Below are 20,221 nucleotides of genomic sequence, written 5' to 3' on the forward strand. Positions count from 1 at the left end.
AGTCCGTTTGTCTTGGCCACTCCGGATCGCCTTCCTCACCGCTCCGGAGGTCCTTCTCCTGACTCGCTATCCACCTTTTTTAACGGAGGCGAATCCGGTTCCGCATAGCCTTCAGGGGCGGAGCCTTATTTCAGCTGAGTCCCGGAATTAAAGGGCCAGAGGCCCGGGATGTACGGAGTCCCAGAATCACCAATAGGAATGTCAGGACCCAGAAGCTGTGAACCAGAAAAGGGATTCGCGAGAGGTGAGTCTCGGGGGCTCTCCACGGGAGCGGGAAGGGTCGAATCCCGACACACTGTATCCCCAGAGCTCTGCGATGTATACTGCTTCTGCCGGTAAACTTGTAAGATGACATTCAGGGCATTACAGACGATTTTATATTTAATTCGCAGGATGTCACTTGCTTGGCGCTGCAAGATATTGGTTGCATTTTCAATATGGTCCCGCCAATTCAGTTTGTTGGTAAAACGAATTCCCAAGTAGTTGCAGCTCTTAATGGTTGCCAGCCCCTGAACCGCTATCCTTGCAGATTTGCTTGAGGGCGGAGCAGTTGAAACTTTTGTGAACCACTGCTATAGATTGATAAAGCATACTTTTTATCGGCTATTTTATTTTTTTCTCTTTTTAGCTTATTATTTCAGAAGGTTAAATATACCGGAGTCCACGTCTATGACCTTAGCCCATCATCATTTTTGGGTTAAAAAATGTGGTCATTACAATAAAACAGTATTACAATGTTGTTGTGGGAGAGCCACTGAAAGCTCGAACCTGAAGCCTGGCTCTGGCTCAGCTCAAGGGCCTGTTGGAACCTCGAGCCCATACAAGCCAATATTTCACGTGACTTCTGCATGTCTTCTTCCTCTATCCATGAGATGGCATTACAAACAGAGCTTCCGATTGTGGCAGTGGAAAGCCAGGGTTGAGTCTCGGTGTGCAGTAAGTCAAGATCACGCAGAATATGTTTTTCAAAGTGCTCCTTTATTATTCCTCGAGATTCACCCACGGCATGTAGCGACTCACTGGCATGAAGGTTGAACTTCAACTGACTCTTGCCATTTGAACCTTCTTTCAGCGTTCGCCTCCTGTGCGAGTCAGCAATCAAATCATTGCAATGGAATATACAAACATCAATATTCCCTAAAAACATTTTCATGCTACATCACCTCCCCCTGTGTATATATATATATATATATATTAACCCCCCCCCCCCAAAAAAAGTAAACTAAAATAACGCACTTTAAAAAACAATTCTAATACCAACCCCTAAATCCTGTAAATGGACACTTAATACTTAACAAAGGCAGTGAAACATTTGGGAATTTTTAGGACTCTGTGATTAGTCTCCTCTCTCATGCCAGAGGCCCCTGAACCAGACCCACTAGAACTTGGAGCATTCAACCGATCCACTTATTCCAACCCTCTATCTGCCACAGTTCTGCTTGTCCAATCCTTATCCTCCGAACCGCACTTCCTCTGCTTTATAATATCAGCTTGATCCAGTGTCACCTTCACCAGCTGTCTCTTGTTCCCTCAACCTTTACCAAGAAAAAAAGCTGCTCCATAACTAACTTTACTTGCTTGCACTGGGCCTGAAAACTCACTTTTTTTTTTACCTTAAGAGGTTTCCTAATTAAAACCCAGTCCCCCAAAGAAACGTCCTTGTGCCCACAACATAACACTTCTCGTCAAAATTATTTTTCATAGCGATTTGCTTCACAACCACTTTAGATGATACACTTTCACACCTTGACTTATTATCTACATTTACTGTTTTCATTTCACCTAACCATGATGGGAATAAAGGTGTGTGCACCTCCCTACCCCTTAACAGAGCAAACGGAGTAGCCCCCGTGGTGAAGTGTGGCGACATGTTATAATTCCACACCTTCTGCTCAATGAACTCCCCTATGTCCAGACCAGACGCGATGGCAGTTTGTATACCCTCTTTCATCACTTTATTGCACCACTTCACTAAGCCATTCGAACTAGGCGAGTACAATGCCACTTTGAGATGCTTTATATCCAGCATAGTCATGAATTTACACATCTTTTCTGAGTCCCATTATAAGTGACTATACCTTTAGGCGCTCCCTCCATTAAAAAATGTTTTTTAAGAACTCAATAGTATTATCCGTACCTGGTGACTCCAAAAATTTATAATACATCCATTTCGAGAAATAATCTACAGCTAATATCAAGTATTTCATCTATGATGGTAAAACTGTCGATCGCTCAGACAAAGCCAAACCATTTTTTTCCCTTGCCGCACTTGGATAATAGGTTGGTTGGAATTGCGTCTGTATAGTCTTCCAGTGTTTATTCTACATTAAACATTCCATGCACTTACCAATCATCATTTTAGTTTGATTATCAATAGCAGGCTACCAATAGTGCTGCTTCACTTTCACACTAGTTTTTGTAAACCCCAGGTGTCCTTGATGTGCTTCCATTATGATTGCCTCACGCAAATCAGAAGAAGAGATTAACCTGTACCCCGCATTACCATGTTGTTTTTCACAGATAACTCCTCAGCTATTTGTGCAAAAAGTTTAAAGTCACTGCTTAAACATCTCGTCTCTGGCCACTTATGGGTAGTGTACTCAATCACTTTAATCAATCTTTTCTGCCAGCCTCCCTCCAATCACTTTCTGATATAACAGAACCACATTCTGCTACTGCATCAACAATTGCCACACATTACAGGTCATCCTCTTCATTAGCCTTCTCCATCAGCATTCTGAACAAACAATCAACTCAGAGATGTTTACCTCCTGCAATGTGCTTGATCTCGAGATTATATTCTTGTAACTTAGACACTAGTCTGGTGAGCCTGGCAGACATGATATTGCTGTTCACTCTACTATAACTAAAAGCTAGAGCCTTGTGGTCACTACATAGTTCGAACCTGTGACCCCAAGTATACATTTGTTGCGGGGTGGGAAGAACGGGACGGAGGCTATGATGGATTAGTGAAGGTTTTATTTTGCTCAAGAACCGTTTTCTTCTCCACACAAGAGAATGAGCATTGACCGGGTTTTGGGTTTTCTTTTTTTCCTGAGTTAGTCCTTTCCGGGATCCAGTCTGGTCTTCTTTCTTGCTCCACTAGCGTCTGGTCCCAGGGAACTCCGTGGTGGCGTTGGGAAAAGAAAACAAGATAAACGGTATGAGGGCGTGACTATAAGGATGCTTATTAGGGACGGGAGTGAAGGAGCACCAAACACCGTGCCACGCATCTATGAAGAGGTGAAAAGTGCTTGGGGAAAAGGGTGGAGGTGGGTTACAGAGAGAGAGGGACCCGCTTGTTACACTGTTCGCCTATCCCGCCCTCCTATCCAGTCTACAAACTGTCACCGTACCTTGGTTAGCCACGCTCCTCCTGGAGCGTGGCGGGTCGCGTCGCGGTGTATTCCTCCTTACGCTGCCGTCGGGATACCAGGAACTCCCGTTGTACTGGCAGGAACTTCCTCCAGAGTCTTCTTTTCCCCGAGGGACGCCACTCCGCAGAAAGTCCCAGCCGAGTCTTTAGCGGTTGCTTTCTCTCCGGTGTTTGAACACCCAGACTTCCGGGTTTCCCTGTTCATGAACACTGGGAACTCTGCGGTGTCATCAAGGGGCAGAGTTTCGTTTTCTGATGCTTCCCAATTAAAGGGACCTCCTTGGTTATTCCCATAAACGTTCTGAAGCGGTGGGGACGGTGAACTCCACTCGTCCTGTGGGGAAAGAACAAGAGGGGAAAAAGGGGAGTTTGTAGTTCCCCTGCCCAGATTATTCTTGCATTCCTCTTTCGTTGTCCCCACCCGGTCACAACATTTTAAACGTTTGCACCGCCCACACACAAGCAGGTGCCCCCTCTCTATTGTACTATACTGGCATTCAAACTGCTTCAGCGACCTTGATGCAAGCGCCACAGTCTGCTCTCTACTTTCCACCCTCTGACTGAGTACCGTCCCCCAAATCTTGCACACTTGCATCCACCATTATGATTAAGGCTCACGGTTTTCCGTTTTTAGGGATTTTACAGATAATTACAGACAGAAAACAAAGTGTTTCTTGTCTGTATTTGTTTTTAAAAGCGGAACTATGCAGAAAAGTGTGGTTCATGTGGGTAACTCTCCATGCTGTTTTTCGTGATTTCTAGGACAACAGCCGAGCAGATAGGCAGCATGGGAAGTTACAAATAGGTTGAGATTTCCCTAAATGCAGATGTATGGTAACATATATTTGTATTATAATGGTCATATTTACCTGAAGATGTAGTGTTTTGCTATATTTGGCTGCTTAATTTGCTAAAACTCGACAGGCAGCAAAGTATGAGTGCATGTTTATCAGTTAAATAAATGTGGAAATATATCATTTTATGACTCCATAAATACGCAAAACACACAATAAATTTGGATAAATCCCAATAATATGGGCAAAAAATATATATGGATAAATACAGATGGAAATGTTAAAAAAATAAATACCATAAAACCGGGAGCCCTAATTATGATTGATGTGCAGTCCTCACGAAATGCATGTAGAGCTTGAGCTGATATGATTAACTCCTTCACCCTCTAAAACACAATCTCTAGCTCCTCAGACCAATTACATTTTTGACCTTTCCTTAGTAATGTACGTAATATGGCTCCTCTGTTTGGGCATAATTGACCACAAATGTGACATAGTACTCTGCCCAGCCCAGGAATGAGCTGATATATTCCATATACTTGGATGCCTTAGCATTACTTATTGCTCTATTAACTGAGAACTTTGGCTTTATGACAGCCTCTGATACCATGTGCCCCAAATATGTCTTACAGCAAACTTGCATTTATCAGCACTTACCGTCATTCCTCATTCATTCAAAATGGATAGCACTTCCCTTAATGTCATGTTGTGCATTTCCAAACTCATAAATCAAAATGTCATCCAAATATGCTTGTACCCCTTTAATGCATTGAAATAATGTGTCCATAATTTTCTGAAACACGCTGGCCTCCGAAGCCCGACCAAACAGTAGTCTCAGAAATGTATAAGCACCAAAAGGGGTTACAAAAGTCGGCAACTCTTGAGTCATTTGTCAATGGTGCCTGATGATAAGTCGACCTTATGTTGATCAGGGAAAACCACCCAGCTCCCCCAAGGTTCGCCAATAGCTCTTAAAATTCTAGGCAGTGGGTGGCAGTCAATGACAATATTTTTGTTGAGGCTGAGTAAATCCTCACAAAGCCTGATCTCTCCTCATTTTTTCCGTGCCACAACAATGGGTGCCACCCACTGCAATGGATCCCTGGCCTGTATAATTCCCTGGGAACACAATCCTTGTAGTGTGGTCTTCAATTCTTCCCTAACACTCCTAGGCACCGGCCGTACCTTGTGCGCTACCGGTTGATCGTCAGGCAACAATCTAATATGATGTTCCACACCTTTCACTCACCCCACTTGCTCACTGAACACTGGCTTAACATCAGATAACAATTCCTTAATAAAATTCTCCACCTTATCCACACGGCAAACAGAAACATCCCAAACTCTTATTGGGTTATCAACCCCAGGGACCAGATACAGGCCCATGCGCGCCAGGTCTTTCCACCCAATTATATTTTTCCCTTGACATCTATGTGCACCTTTGTGTTAATCTCTCTGTCCAGAGATGTTCAGAAGGTTGGGGGCAGGAGCAAGGAGAGCAGACTGAGGGAGGGTCAGTATGGGAAGTCTCATAAACTGATGCGCAGTATCAACCATAAGGAAGATGCTACACAAACAAAAGGACAAAAAGAGTTCCTGGCAAAACAAGATTGAATTTGTAAATGCAATTTAAATGTGGGCAATGGAGCTGAATGCCCTTCTGTACAAAATGTTGCATAATAGTAACCTGTTGTTGTGGATAATGAGAACTGCCTTCATTCATGAGTGAATGTGATTGTACTATGCACCTATGTAACAATGCCAGCACTCTAAATGCACTTTTTTGTATTCTTGAAAATGACAAATAAAGTTATAAAAAAAAATAACCTAAAAAAAAAAGTTTCTCTGCCCAGACATTGTAAATTTCCCCAAAAATACCCAATCATGTCGAAATATTTTTCCCAAAATGCTTTAGGTTTCACATCTGCTTCAGACAAAGTAAAGTATTTTCCCCAATTTTCATAAAAGGTTGTATCTCTGAGAATCGTTATGGGTGACCCCAAATCCGCTATGGCCTGTAACACAGTGTTATTAATAGTAGCTTCACATAATGGTCCTTTCACTTCTATGGGCTCAACGTCACAATCCAGTGTTAAAACCACATTGTTGAGTGACTCACAACATGTGTCAACATCTACATCCACACTGCCCACTCTTACTTTTTTCTTATTACACCTTTTGAAAATGACCCAATTTCTGACAACCCAAATAACGTTTGTTTGTGGCCATGCAACCTGCATAATTACTTAGATGACGTTTTGACCTGCATCTGTAACAAAATGTGGAAGCTTTCTTTTGTGTAAATTTTGGCGGTTTATATTTCGTGCCAACCATGCATAGCCTTTCCTACTGATCATCATCAGGTAAAGAAATCACATTGATACCCGAGACGGTATCCGTTTGCAAGCCTTTGTCAATATCGCTGACCTTTCAATACTTAACCCCAAGTCAATGACTTCAGTTAGTGATGGATTTTTTCAGCTTAGTAATCTTCCTTTTATTTTTGGTGAAAAGCAGTTAAATACGAACTGGTCTCTAATGTAATCATCCGACAAAGGACCAAACCTACATGTAGTTGCCAACACCCTTAACGCTGAAATGTACTCCTCAACCTTTTCATCCTCTATTTGATTGTGTGTATAAAAGTTGTATCATTCCAGCATAATGTTAGGAGTGTCCAAAAACTGTTTTTTTAGCCTGGCAATCGCCTCCATAAACACATTCCACTGTCTATAACCAGACTGACTCTGAGAAGGGGGTATCGGTGGAAGACTGTCAAAAATGTGCTGCGTTGTTTGACCAAGAGTCCCAAACAGCATGGCAAATGTACGTGCTGGTGCATATTTCAGGGTGAACAACCACTACAACGCATTCCATTACATAGCATGACACTACAACGCATGTTTAAAAACTACCTTTACAACGCATTCCATTACATCGCATACTACCTTTACAACGCATACCATTACAACGCAATCCAACACTTACCCTACTGTTGCACCCCCTGGAGTTAGAATAGTAATTTTTACCCCTATACTATGCGTTGTAATGGTATGCGTTGTAAAGGTAGTATGCGATGTAATGGAATGCGTTGTAAAGGTAGTTTTTAAACATGCGTTGTAGTGTCATGCTATGTAATGGAATGCGTTGTAGTGGATGTTGCGTTGTAAAAAATGCGTTGTAAGTGCATGCTTTGTAAAAGTGTGCGTTGTAACGACATCCATCCATATTTCAGGGCATTAATGGCCACTAATGGTTCTCAAACAACCTGAGCCATTATGGCCATGTCATACCCGGTTTACCTGGTTTACTAAGGAACAGTGGTGGCGGAGTGATCTGGTGTGGTTTTGCCATAGCTCTACAAATTAATAATAAAACACAGAATCACAAAAATAAAAGAAAATTAGAGGCCAGAAACCTTTTTATATTAGAAAATTGTAAGGCTAAGAGCTAGAAATTAGACCATTCACACGCTGATGCCCCCAATTGTTAAATACTGTCACTGTAATTCTTACCTCAGGATAAACAACGTCTCTGTAGCACTCACAGCTCCTTCAGTGCTGTGCTTCTTCGCCCGTAGCTAATGACTGACACGCACTGCAAGAAGATGTCACTCCGGTTGGTTGTGCCTGCCTGAACGAGGCCAATAGGGCTGTGATGCGTCAATAGCTGCCCTTGTGTGTACCACGCAGCGTTCCTTCTGATGTGCTACATAAGTGTCCGTGACGCCGAATGCCCTATGCATGTTGTCAAGGTCAGTGCTTTCCTCTATGCACAGGAGCAGAATGTCGCAAGTTCCCAATGCCTCACCGAGATTCCTTAGCAACATGCATTCAGAAGCATGTGTGCCAACGAAACCCCCGGGGGGGGGGGGGAAGGGGATGGGACAGAGAAGACAGTCACACCACGTCTGATTCTTTCTTCACCTTCAGACGTTTTCTACTTGTCTTCTTCTGCTAGTACTGGTAAGTATTTAACTGTAAAAGAGTAACACTCCTTAATTCGTAATCTCCCTTCTGTTGTTTTAAATTAATCTTCTCCTGATTTTCACCTACCCAGTATTGGGGTGACCTATGCTTCTCTTCTTTTGTTGTTTTGTCTTTGGTTTCTGTAAGCTGTAATTGAATATTACCAGATTGTTTATTCTTGAATTCTAGATCTTTTCCCAACCTCACACTATCTCTCCTTCTACCTCCAGAGATTCCTCACCTCTATTTAATACTGCTGTAGCGTTAACTGGATTCTGATGTTTGGTAAGAATTTATTTATACTGTGTCTTACTTCCTTCACCTATTCACCTTTGTAGTCCTGAAGCTTAGTAAATTACTCACAACCTTTGAACTAAATTTTGCCTCACGGAAAGATTTCACTCTAATTAAACTTTGAAGTCCTGTAGCTCAGTAAATTACCTCCACAACTTTTAGAACTAAATTTGCCTCACAAAGTGATTTCACTCTAGGATGTATCTTTACTATTGTATTTCAAACTTCCTACTTTTTAAACTAGCAATACCAGTTTGTTTAGACTTGTGCTGGCACTGAGGAATTCAAGTGCACTCTGTAGCGTAATGGTAGGGCGCATGCTCAATGACTAAAATTTCCTGACTGAAAGCGCATGCCCCCGTAAGCGACGTCTTATAAAATACGCATGCTCAAGGAAACGGAAAATGGAACAGTCTTACTTCGAGCTCCTCCGTAAGTACTTTCCAAAAATCTCCAACTCCGCCGATACTACTTGAATTGGTGCGCGACGAAAGTTTTCCCTGACTAAACTTTCGCGACACTATCCTTCTGGACGTCTCTCTCCTCCGTGATCAGGTGAAGTGCGCCTCAGAACGGGCGCCGCACCTGGATCACTATGATTGCCATCCAGCACTAGAGTGCTAACCTGCTGCTTTAAGTGACTTCTCCTTGTGGCCATTTTAGAGACCATACTTGCCGGCGATTTGAATTGCCTTAGGGCTTTCTTTCTTTTAAACCTAGCCCTAAGAACAATTGTGCTTATTGAAAGTCTTTTCTTGTTATGAGGCCTGACAGTCCTGACAGTACCCTCCCTCAAAGTACTTCCTCTCAGCTTAGGCTTGTTCGGGAACCTACTGTGAAAATCCTTAATTAATCTAGGGGCATGAACTTCTGACGACAATTCCCAAGATCTTTCCTCAGGTCCATAACCGTTCCAATCCAACAAATAGTACAATCGCCCCTTTCGTATCCTAGCATCCAAAACTTGTTGCACCTCAAACTCGTCTCCTTTCTCTGTTTGGATTGATTTTGGGGGTTTGCAGATTCATAAGTCATTCGACACCTTTTTTAATAAGGATACATGAAATACTGGATGAACTCGTAACCCCTTGGGTAATTTCAACCGATAGTTTAATGCACTTAATTTTTTCTCAATCAGGTAGGGGCCTACAAATCTTGGCTGGAACTTTCTAACTCCTTTGAGTCTAACATTTTTTGTGTTCAACCAAACCTTATCTCCTGCTTGTAAGTCTGGTTCCCTTCTTCTCTTTTTGTCTGCATAATGTTTGTAATTTTCTTTCGCTTTGGTTACGTTTTCTGTGGCTAAACTATGCACTCGTGTCATGTGTTTAACTAAATCAGTTACCGCTGGAACATCTACCTCCTGAAAACTTAATGATTGGTGTGGATGCTTCCAGAGTTTAAATAAAAGGGAGAGTAACCTGTGGAAACATTTTTTGCATTGTTATGCGCAAACTCAGCTGCCCACAGGTAGTCTGGCCAATCACCCTCTTGATCTAATAAACACAATCTAAGGTACTGTTCCAATCCCGATTCATTTGCTCCATTTGACCATCTGTTTCTGGGTGATAGCTAGTCGTGTACCTAGTTTCTATGTTAAATCTCTTAGTGAAGGCCTTCCAAAAATGGGATAAGAATTGGGAACCCCTGTCTGAAATCAAGACCCTTGGTATTCCATGAGCTCGAACAATATTTTGACTAAAAGTGTGTGCCAATGTTTTAGCTGTGGGCATCCCCTTTAAAGGTACAAAATGGGCCATTTTTGTAAAAGCATCTACACATACCAATATTGTATCATACCCTTGGCTCGATGGTAAATCAACTATTAGATCTAATGTTACGGTATACCATGGATAAGATGGGGTGGGCAAAGGTTTAAGTAACCCCTTAGGGGCTTGCCGTTCCGGTTTTCCCCTTGCGCAGATCTCACATGTGGCTACATATTGATGTACATCTTTGATTAAGTTTGGCCACCAGAAACGTCGTCTCACCAAGTCTTCAGTCTTTAGAATTCCTTTATGGCCTGCCAAAATGCTATCGTGACATTCTTTCAAGGACTTTTGTTGCATCTCTGGTGTGGGCAAATAGAGAGCTCCATTGTGCTACAATAACCCTCCTCGAATTTCTCGTCTTGGATCTTCTTTCACCCAATTCTTCATTTCTTACAATGTCATTGAATTCTGTTCTCTTTCTTCCAAAGACTCTTGCAAAACTGCTCCGATCACCTTCTCTGCTGGTATGATCGTCTGATCCTTGACCTCTTCTGACAGTCCTTTGGTACCCAATCTGGATAAAGCATCTGCTTTACCATTTTGTGAACCTGGTCGATAAGTAATGACAAAATCGTAGTCAGCGAAATACAAAGACCAACGCAACTGTATAGGTGTAAATGTTCTAGCTGACTTCAAAATGTTTAAATTTCTATGATCTGTATACACTGTGACCACATGCCTAGCACCCATCAAGTAATGTCTCCATTCCTTAAATGCATCTTTAATGGCCAATAGTTCCTTCTCAGTAATTGTATAGTTGACTTCCGCCGCAGTCAACTTCCTTGAACGGAAGGCCACTGGGTGCAGTTGTCCGGTAGTCTTTTGTCTTTGAGACAACACCCCTCCCAATGCTAGGTTCGAGGCGTCTGTTTCCATAAAGAAGGGCTCAGATGGATCGGGATGTAGTAAAATTGGGGCCGTAGTGAAATCCTTTTTCAACTGGATAAATGCCTTCTCAGCTTCTTTAGTCCATTCGAAACTAACTCCTTTCTTCAGTAATCTGGTTAAAGGAATCAACTTTTTGGAGAAATCTTGAATAAACCTCCTGTAGAAATTTGCGAATCCTATGAAACTTTAAATTTCTTTCACTGACTTAGGAGATTCCCAATCAATCACTGCTTTGATTTTATTTTCATCCATGGTTATTCCGCTTGGTGAAAGCACGAACCCCAGAAATTCCACTGTAGAGACATTAAATGCACATTTCTCTAACTTAACAAGCAGACTGTTTTCTCGCAATCTCTGTAGCACCTTCTTAACATGCTCTTCCACGGTATCTGAATAAATTAAAATGTCATCAAAATATACTATTACATTCCGGCCAAGGAACTCCTTCAAAACATCGTTGATAAAATGCTGAAAAGCGGCTGGGGCATTGCATGGGCCATAAGGCATTACTTGATATTCGAAGAGACCGTGCTTGGTTCTGAAAGTCGTCTTCCATTCGTCTCCTTCGCGAATTCGGACAAAATGGTATGCCCTCTCAAATCCAATTTGGTGAAGACTCATGCTCCTTTCACTTGATCTAATAGGACAGAAATTAAGGGCAAAGGGTATCGATTCTTAATGGTTATCCGATTGATTGCCTTATAATCTATGCAAATTCTCAACTCGCCACTTTTCTTCGGAATAAAAACAGTGGGGAAGAGACAGGGGATTGAGACGGTCTAATGAATCCATTTTCAAGGTACTTTTGAATATACTTCTTCAGATGTTCATCTTCTCGTTCCGTTAAAGCATAAATTCTGCTACATGGGAGGTAGGATCCTGGTTCCAAATCGATTTTACAATCAAATTCTCTATGAGGAGGAAGTTTTTCAGCTTCCACCTCGTTAAAAACATCTTGGAATTCTATGTACTCTTTGGGTAGTGTTGTAGTGTCTATCACACAAATGGTAGCCTCTCTTTCACTTAAATAAAATGCAGGTGTCTTCTCATGGTCTCTCTGATATTCTTTATGACAATTCTCTTTACAGTACTTCGAGTCCAAAGCTATTGATCGAGCACCCCAATCGATTGTAGGATTGTGTTCCGTGGGCCATGGCAGACCCAGTATTAATTGAAACTGCGGAGTATCAATTAAGTTAACTTGCAAGGTTTCTAGATGTCCATCTTCCGATTCCAACTCCACTGGCTCTGTATGGCTCACGATGTGTCCCGATGAAAGGTTTGTCCCACCGACTGCTCGGACCGCTTCGCTTCTTTCTTTCATGATTACCCTCAGACCTATCTTATCGGCTTATTAGCTTGCCATTTGAAAACGCACCCATGCTCTACCACCAGCGAAACTTTTTAACAGCGCTCGGACTATACGAGATCATTTTTTAAATCACCTCGTTAAATATTTATTTTGTACCTGATTTGTTTTCCCTTGTTTTTAAGTGCTGCCCGCAGACTCGCACTCACCTCAGCTCACCCGCACTGTAAAATTGCCTAACCACCGCGTTTGGCGGGTCCTTCTGCCCCGACTCGTGAATGGCGGCCATCTTGGGTGAGGGAATCGCGCTCAGTGCTTGTTGTGTGGTTGTAGTGGTACAGGGTCACAAGGACACAAGACCACTATAAAAAGCAGACAAATTGTGCAATCCGTCTTGCCATTTGAAAACGCACCCATGCTCTACCACCAGCGAAATTTTTTAACAGCGCTCGGACTATCCGAGATCATTTTTTAAATCACCTCGTTAAATATTTATTTTGTACCTGATTTGTTTTCCCTTGTTTTTAAGTGCTGCCCGCAGACTCGCACTCACCTCAGCTCACCCGCACTGTAAAATTGCCTAACCACCGCGTTTGGCGGGTCCTTCTGCCCCGACTCATGATTGGCGGCCATCTTGGGTGAGGGAATCTCGCTCAGTGCTTGTTGTGTGGTTGTAGTGGTACAGGGTCACAAGGACACGAGACCACTATAAAAAGCAGACAAATTGTGCAATCCGTCTTGCCATTTGAAAACGCACCCATGCTCTACCACCAGCGAAATTTTTTAACAGCGCTCGGACTATCCGAGATAATTTTTTAAATCACCTCGTTAAATATTTATTTTGTACCTGATTTGTTTTCCCTTGTTTTTAAGTGCTGCCCGCAGACTCGCACTCACCTCAGCTCACCCGCACTGTAAAATTGCCTAACCACCGCGTTTGGCGGGTCCTTCTGCCCCGACTCGTGATTGGCGGCCATCTTGGGTGAGGGAATCGCGCTCAGTGCTTGTTGTGTGGTTGTAGTGGTACAGGGTCACAAGGACACAAGACCACTATAAAAAGCGGCCACACTAACGCGCAGCGGGACGCCGGACTTTAGCCAGAGTTTACGCCAGAGTTTAGCCCGTCTGCGCCCGTCCGCGTCTGTACGGGTCCAGGGGCCACTCATCTTACCCTAAATATGGCAGTTAGCCACTCATCTGCAGGAATCTGTTCATACACAGGTGAGGCACTAAAAAATCTGCGCCCCCCTCTTCATGTCAATTGTATTCCTTGCATATTACCGACTCATAATTTTAAATGTTCCGGTTGCAATTTTTATACAGGTAAAATGACTAGATGCAAAGCGTTGACTCGCACTCGAACCCGTGGGAGCCGACGAGCTGCTAAAACTCTGCCTACTTGTCCTCCACTCCAATTTTGGAATATTAATTGTAGGTCTCTCTCGAAACATAAATACCATATCTATGATTTTATTATGGATGAGAGGCCGGATGCAATATTTTGCACGGAAACATGGCTTCATGACAGTTCTGGCCCGGACGTTGCCATTGCTGTTCCCAGCAACTATATCATTGTAAGGCAAGATCGACTCACCGGAATGGGAGGAGGCATCGCTATAATTTGTAAATCTCGCTACGTGTGTAAGCTTGAAGCCTTTCCTTTACCTGGTTGCGAAGCTGCCTTATTTAAATTGGCAATCAATCCTCAATTCACTTTTTCAGGTCTTTTGGTTTACCGCCCCCCTGGCAACGTGAGTACATGGACGTCGTCTTTTGCCGATTCCATAGCTCCTTTGCTTCTTAAAGCGGCACATTTTACCATTTTAGGTGATCTCAACTTACACCTTGAAGATCCTCACTGTACTCTTAGTACTCACTTCTTAAATGATCTTGAAGCCCTTAATTTGTCATTGCGGAACTCTGGGCCCACTCATTCTGCCGGTCACTTGTTGGACCCTATTTTTTCAAATTTACACTTTGATTGTTCTCAGAGGGCTCGTCCGTTGGAGTGGTCTGACCACTTCGCGGTTCATTTCTCCCTGTCCCTTTTTAAGAGTCCAGCCAAGGGTAGCCGTGGTAAGAATGAACTGATTCATCAGTGGGGAAGGCTTGATATTGTAGAGTTCAATCAGTATCTCTCCAATACTTGTCCTGACACGGATGCTTCTGTTTCAGAGCTTAATACGGCAATATCTCACTGGCTCACGAGTGCTATAACTACTCTACTGCCTTTAACACCTAAGCGCACTAGATTACATCATCCTCCTGCACCTTGGTTCTCGGAAGATCTGAAGATCCTAAGAGCCAAGTGCAAGGTGCTTGAAAGGAAATGGAGGCATTCCTACTCTGCTTCTTCTAAGGCGGAATATAAAGAAGCCCTTAAGGGGTATCATTCCCAATGTAAAAAAGCCAGGGCCTTCTACACTGCGAGTACAGTGACGCAAGCTCAGAATTGCCCACGTACTCTTTTCTCTGTTGTAAAAAAGCTAACAGGAGCAGACGCTGCCCCGATCCCTCCAGCTTTGGAGGAAGATCAATGTATAGCCATCGCTGAGTTTTTTGTGGCCAAGGTTGAACGCATATATGATTCTATGAGTTCTCCCTTGACAGCAATGGACCCTCATCTGGCACAATTGAGCGTGCCTGAATTATCTTCCCCTCTGCTGAAGGTCACTAACTGGCAGCCGTTTGATGATATCTCCTTTCTTACCTGTTTGAATAGTGTTAGATCCGGATCCCCCCGTGATCTCATTCCAGTAAGAGTTCTAAAGTCATTGGATCTTGAACCCCGTCGGTTCCTAATGAGACTTCTTAATGCATCCCTGTCTGAGTCTTATGTGTTACCAGAATGGAAGCATGCAATGGTTGTCCCCCTCTTAAAGAAGGCCGGTGCGGACACTTTGAACTTGTCTAATTTCAGACCCATATCCTTGTTGCCTTTTTTCTCAAAGGTACTGGAAAGACATATTAATTCTCAGTTAAATCAACTAGTGGAAAGTTCGGAATTTCTACATCCTTCTCAATCCGGCTTTTGAGCACACTATTCTACTGAGACCGCTCTCCTTGGGGTTACGGAGAGGCTGCGGCACGATCTTGATCGAGGGGAAACATCTGCACTCATCCTATTGGATCTGAGTGCGGCCTTCGATACCGTGTCCCATTCTATTCTTTTAAACTCCCTCCGGTCCCTAGGAGTGGATGGCCCTGCACTTGCTTGGATTGCCTCATTTTTGAGTGAGCGCACTTTTCAAGTCTTTTCGGCGAAAGCCTCTTCAGCCATCTGTTCATCGGCACATGGCGTCCCCCAGGGGTCTATACTTAGCCCTCTACTATTTAACATCTATGTTAGACCCCTGGCTACCATCGTTGAGGACGCTGGGTTGACAATCTTTTCATACGCCGATGACACCCAGATTGTCTTTTCTCTTTCCAGTAGTGAAGGCAACCGTGACTCTGTTCTGAAAAATGGATTATCGCGTGTCGCCGAATGGATGCAAATGCATCTCCTTAAGCTGAATGGCGACAAGACGGAGGTCGTCATTTTGGGAAAGAACAAAGAGTTATGGGGCCCTCAGCACTGGCCAAGTAATATGGGACCCCTTCCACAACCGGTCTCTGTAGTCCGCAACCTTGGTTTTCTTATAGATGACAAGTTATCCATGAGACAGCAAGCCACCATGGTTGCCTCTACTTGTTTTGCCATCTTAAGATGGCTGCAGAAAATTTTGTGGATGCTACCTCACTCCACTCAGAGAACTGTCGTACAAGCGTTAGTTATATCTCGCCTTGATTACGGTAATGTTCTCTATTTTGGCGCCGACGTTTCTACCTTAAATAAACTCCAGGTGGTACAAAACTCGGCGGCACGACTCTTCTGCAATCTACCACGGAGATCCTCGGCGGCACAGGCTCTTCGCAACCTGCATTGGTTGAGAATCCCTAGTCGCATAAAATGTAAAGCCCTGTGCTATCTTTTCAAGATCAAACATGGCGTGGCCCCAAAATATTTAAAGAGTCTTGTTCAAGCCTATAAACCTAACCGCTTGCTACGATCCTCGGCTAATGGCGATTTTGTTGTTCCAAGATTTAAACTTGTCAGAATGGGTGGTCGGTCCTTCTCCTATCTGGGACCCAAATTTTGGAACACATTGCCTACTGCCCTTAAGTTGGAAGCCAACTTGTTTGGTTTCCGAAAAAAACTGAAGACTCTGCTTTTTTTATAGCCTTCTTGCTGTTTTAACTGGTGCTGACATGGTACTGTGTTTTCTCTTTCTTCTTTAGTCTATCCCTCGCGCCGGGAAATAAATCGGCGAACTTTAAATAACAAAAATTGCCCGTAGCTCCCGAATCTACTATAACAGTCACCCGATTCAATATTTTCTCTCTGAACTGTAAAGTCATCATCATAATCAAATGCGGGGATGCAGACTGCAAGGTATTCACCACGGTATGTGCTTCTGGAGCTGTTTCTGATTTTGCAACCACCAGTCGAACTCCATTTACTGGTGGTGCGAAGCGTTTTCCAACGATGTCTGTTTGGGCTTCTTAGGACAATTACGAACAAAATGTCCACTGCCTCCAAAATAGAGGCATTGCTTATTTACTCTTCGTCTTTCTTTTTCTTCTTTAGAGAGGGGTCCCCTAATTGTTCCAATTTGCATGGGTTCTCCCCCACGGGCTTAGTCTGTTTCTTTGGTGCTTTCTATTCTTGCTCGATCGAATCTTGGCACACTAGGACGATAATCTCTCCTTTTCTCACCCCTTCTTTCGCTTTGGCGGAAGTCAATTTCTAAAACCAGATCTATTAATGCCGAAATTTCCATGGGTCTATTGGGCACTTGTGCCAAGGCGTCTTTTAATTCATCTTTTAAGCCTCGATAGAACACTGCTGCTCGTTTGTTCTCTGGCCACTCCGTTTCTACCACCAACTTGATAAACTGGGCCAAATAGGCAATCAGATCACGATTGCCCTGTCTAATTTCCAGTAACTCATTGTCTGTTGCTTGTGAGACCCTTCGTCTGTCAAAAATTCGGAGGAATTATTTTTTGAATTCATCGAGGTCATATAGAATAGGATAATTTCTGGTCACCAGAGGCATAGGCCAAGACGCGGCGTCCCCGCTCAAATATGATAGAATAAATGCCACTCGAGACTGTGCATCGGGGAAAAGTGCCGGGCGACAAAGTGTAATGTACATTGTGTCAGAAACACTTGAGCCTTCTGTGGATCTCCATTAAAACACTCAGGTGGGGCCAAAGGAATTACAGGGGACAAGGAATGAATAACTTGTGTAGTAATCTTTGACTGAGGAACTGATGGGTGACTGGGATTTCCTTCTGGGGAGGCAGAATATTTTAAACTGGGTCCAGACACTAGACTACTCACTTTTATGGTCAAATCTGTAGTTTCTTTCCTAAGCTCCCTATTCTCTTCTCTGACTGAGATTAATTCCCTTTGTATTCCTTCTAAGATTTCTCCTAGCTTCTTTAGATCCAGACCTTCCGCCATTCTGCTCAGGTGCTAATTTAAACGTGGGCACTTCACTCTGTCAAGGTCAGTGCTTTCCTCTATGCACAGGAGCAGAATGTTGCAAGTTCCCAATGCCTCACCGAGATTCCTTAGCAACATGCATTCAGAAGCATGTGTGCCAACGAAACCCCTGGGGGAAAGGGGATGGGACAGAGAAGAGACAGTCACACCGCGTCTGATTCTTTCTTCAGCTTCAGACGTTTTCTTCTTGTCTTCTTCTGCTAGTACTGGTAAGTATTTAACTGTAAAAGAATAACACTCATTAATTCGTAATCTCCCTTCTGTTGTTTTAAATTAATCTTCTCCTGATTTTCACCTACCCAGTATGGGGTGACCTATGCTTCTCTTCTTTTGTTGTTTTGTCTTTGGTTTCTGTAAGCTGTAATTGAATATTACCAGATTGTTTATTCTTGAATTCTAGATCTTTTCCCAACCTCACACTATCTCTCCTTCTACCTCCAGAGATTCCTCACCTCTATTTAATACTGCTGTAGCGTTAACTGGATTCTGATGTTTGGTTAGAATTTATTTATACTGGGTCTTACTTCCTTCACCTATTCACCTTTGTAGTCCTGAAGCTTAATAAATTACCCACAACCTTTGAACTAAATTTTGCCTCACAAAAAGATTTCACTCTAATTCAACTTGCTCAATGAAACGGAAAATGGAACAGTCTTACTTCGAGCTCCTCCGTAAGTACTTTCCAAAAATTTCCAACTCCGCCGAACATACTTGAATTGGTGCGCGACTAAAGTTTCCCTGATTAAACTTTCGCGCCGCTATCCTTTCGGACGTCTATCTCTCCTCCGTGATCAGGTGAAGTGCGCCTCAGAACGGGCGCCGCACCTGGATCACTATGATTGCCATCGAGCACTAGAGTGCTAACCTGCTGCTTTAAGTGACTTCTCCTGGTGGCCATTTTAGAGACAATACTTGCCGGCGATTTGAATTGCCTTAGGGCTTTCATTCTTTTAAACCTAGCCCTAAGAACAATTGTGCTTATTGAAAGTCTTTTCTTGTTATGAGGCCTGACAGTCCTGACACCTGTCCACTAGATGTTCTGGTTCATGCTGTGTAATGTTGCAGGGTAGACACGCTGACACACAGAGTCTCTGTTTCGTAAACCGCCCCACGCAGCGTCTTAGTGCTGACACGATGGCATGCAGAGTCTCCGCACCATAATCCTCCACATGCAGCAGTTCGAGTGGAGACGTGTGCTGTCGGGTGCTTTTCAGCAGACCACCAAAAGCCGTACTTCTCACTAAAAGCGTGAGACAAAATTCCTCTGAATCCCTTTGACCCCTGCTGCGCAGTCCACCTGCCCTTCTGTAACTGTCCGCAGCTCACCAGCAATCACCACAGGAATTGTGGGCCAATTACGTGGGAACGACAGGTGGGCGAAGATCCAGATCGTCGCTAAATACAGTGAGTCAAGATCACACCGAATGTTTTTCTAAGTGTCCCTTTATTCTTCCTCCATATCCACTCACGGCATGTAGCAACTCACTGGCATGAAGGTCGAACCGTAACTGACTCTTGCCATTCAAACCTTCTTCCAGCGTTCGCCCCCTGCGCAAGTCAGCAATCAAATCATTACAATGGACTATACAAACATCAATATTCCCTAAGAACATTCACATGAACATTTTCATGCTACACAGTGTTGCCTCAACATCCTGTGATTCTGGGCAAATCACTTAATATCCCCATGTCTATAAACATGTGTATGACCTTGTGTTATGTAACTGGAGCTCGTGTAAAGTGCTCCAGTAACATTTGGGGCCAGTTTTCACTATATTTTGAAAAGTGCGCTGAGGTAAAAACAAAGTTTTAGCATAATGAAAGATAAATAGAAACCCATTTATTGGCTGATTTGTATAAAGTAAAACCAGAAGCCTGCCTACATTGCGGCTTCTCAGTTTAAATTATGTTATCACTTATCAGGCAAATTATTTATCTAGGTAATACTCTTTTTTCTTCATTATAACATGTGAAAGCACTTTCAAATATGCTTAATCAGAATTCCAGTTGTACAAAACTGATGTTTTCAAAAGTATTTAGTGCAGTGCTGTAATGTGCCCTATTAGTGTCAAAGCTTCCACAAGTTAAAGAAATACACTTTTTTTTAATTTTGAAGAGACTGTTATATTTTATGTCAAATTTGTTGTATGATTAACATAGCAAATATTTTCGGGGGTTCGGCTCATGTATGGGCTATCCGATCCAGACCCTTGGGTGGGGTCTTCCCAGGGGCGCAACTAGACTCGAACTTCAGGGGGGGGCTAACACT

At 43.2% G+C, this 20,221-nt stretch overlaps 1 protein-coding gene across 2 annotated transcripts in view; it reads left to right on the forward strand.

Moving 5' to 3' along the window:
- The first annotated feature begins 205 nt into the window (after nt 1-205).
- Nucleotides 206-20,221, forward strand: part of LOC146812053 (copine-1-like) — a 633,944-nt gene continuing 613,928 nt past the window's right edge. The window contains exon 1 of one of the 2 annotated variants that reach the window (XM_085619050.1): nt 206-244. The gene's annotated coding sequence lies outside the window, so the exon portion shown is untranslated. The remainder of the gene's footprint in view (nt 245-20,221) is intronic. The other variant, XM_085619039.1, reaches the window with a different exon arrangement.

Source organism: Triturus cristatus, chromosome 7, assembly GCF_964204655.1.
Source record: "Triturus cristatus chromosome 7, aTriCri1.1, whole genome shotgun sequence".
In the NCBI taxonomy this organism is placed as follows: Eukaryota; Metazoa; Chordata; class Amphibia; order Caudata; family Salamandridae; genus Triturus; species Triturus cristatus.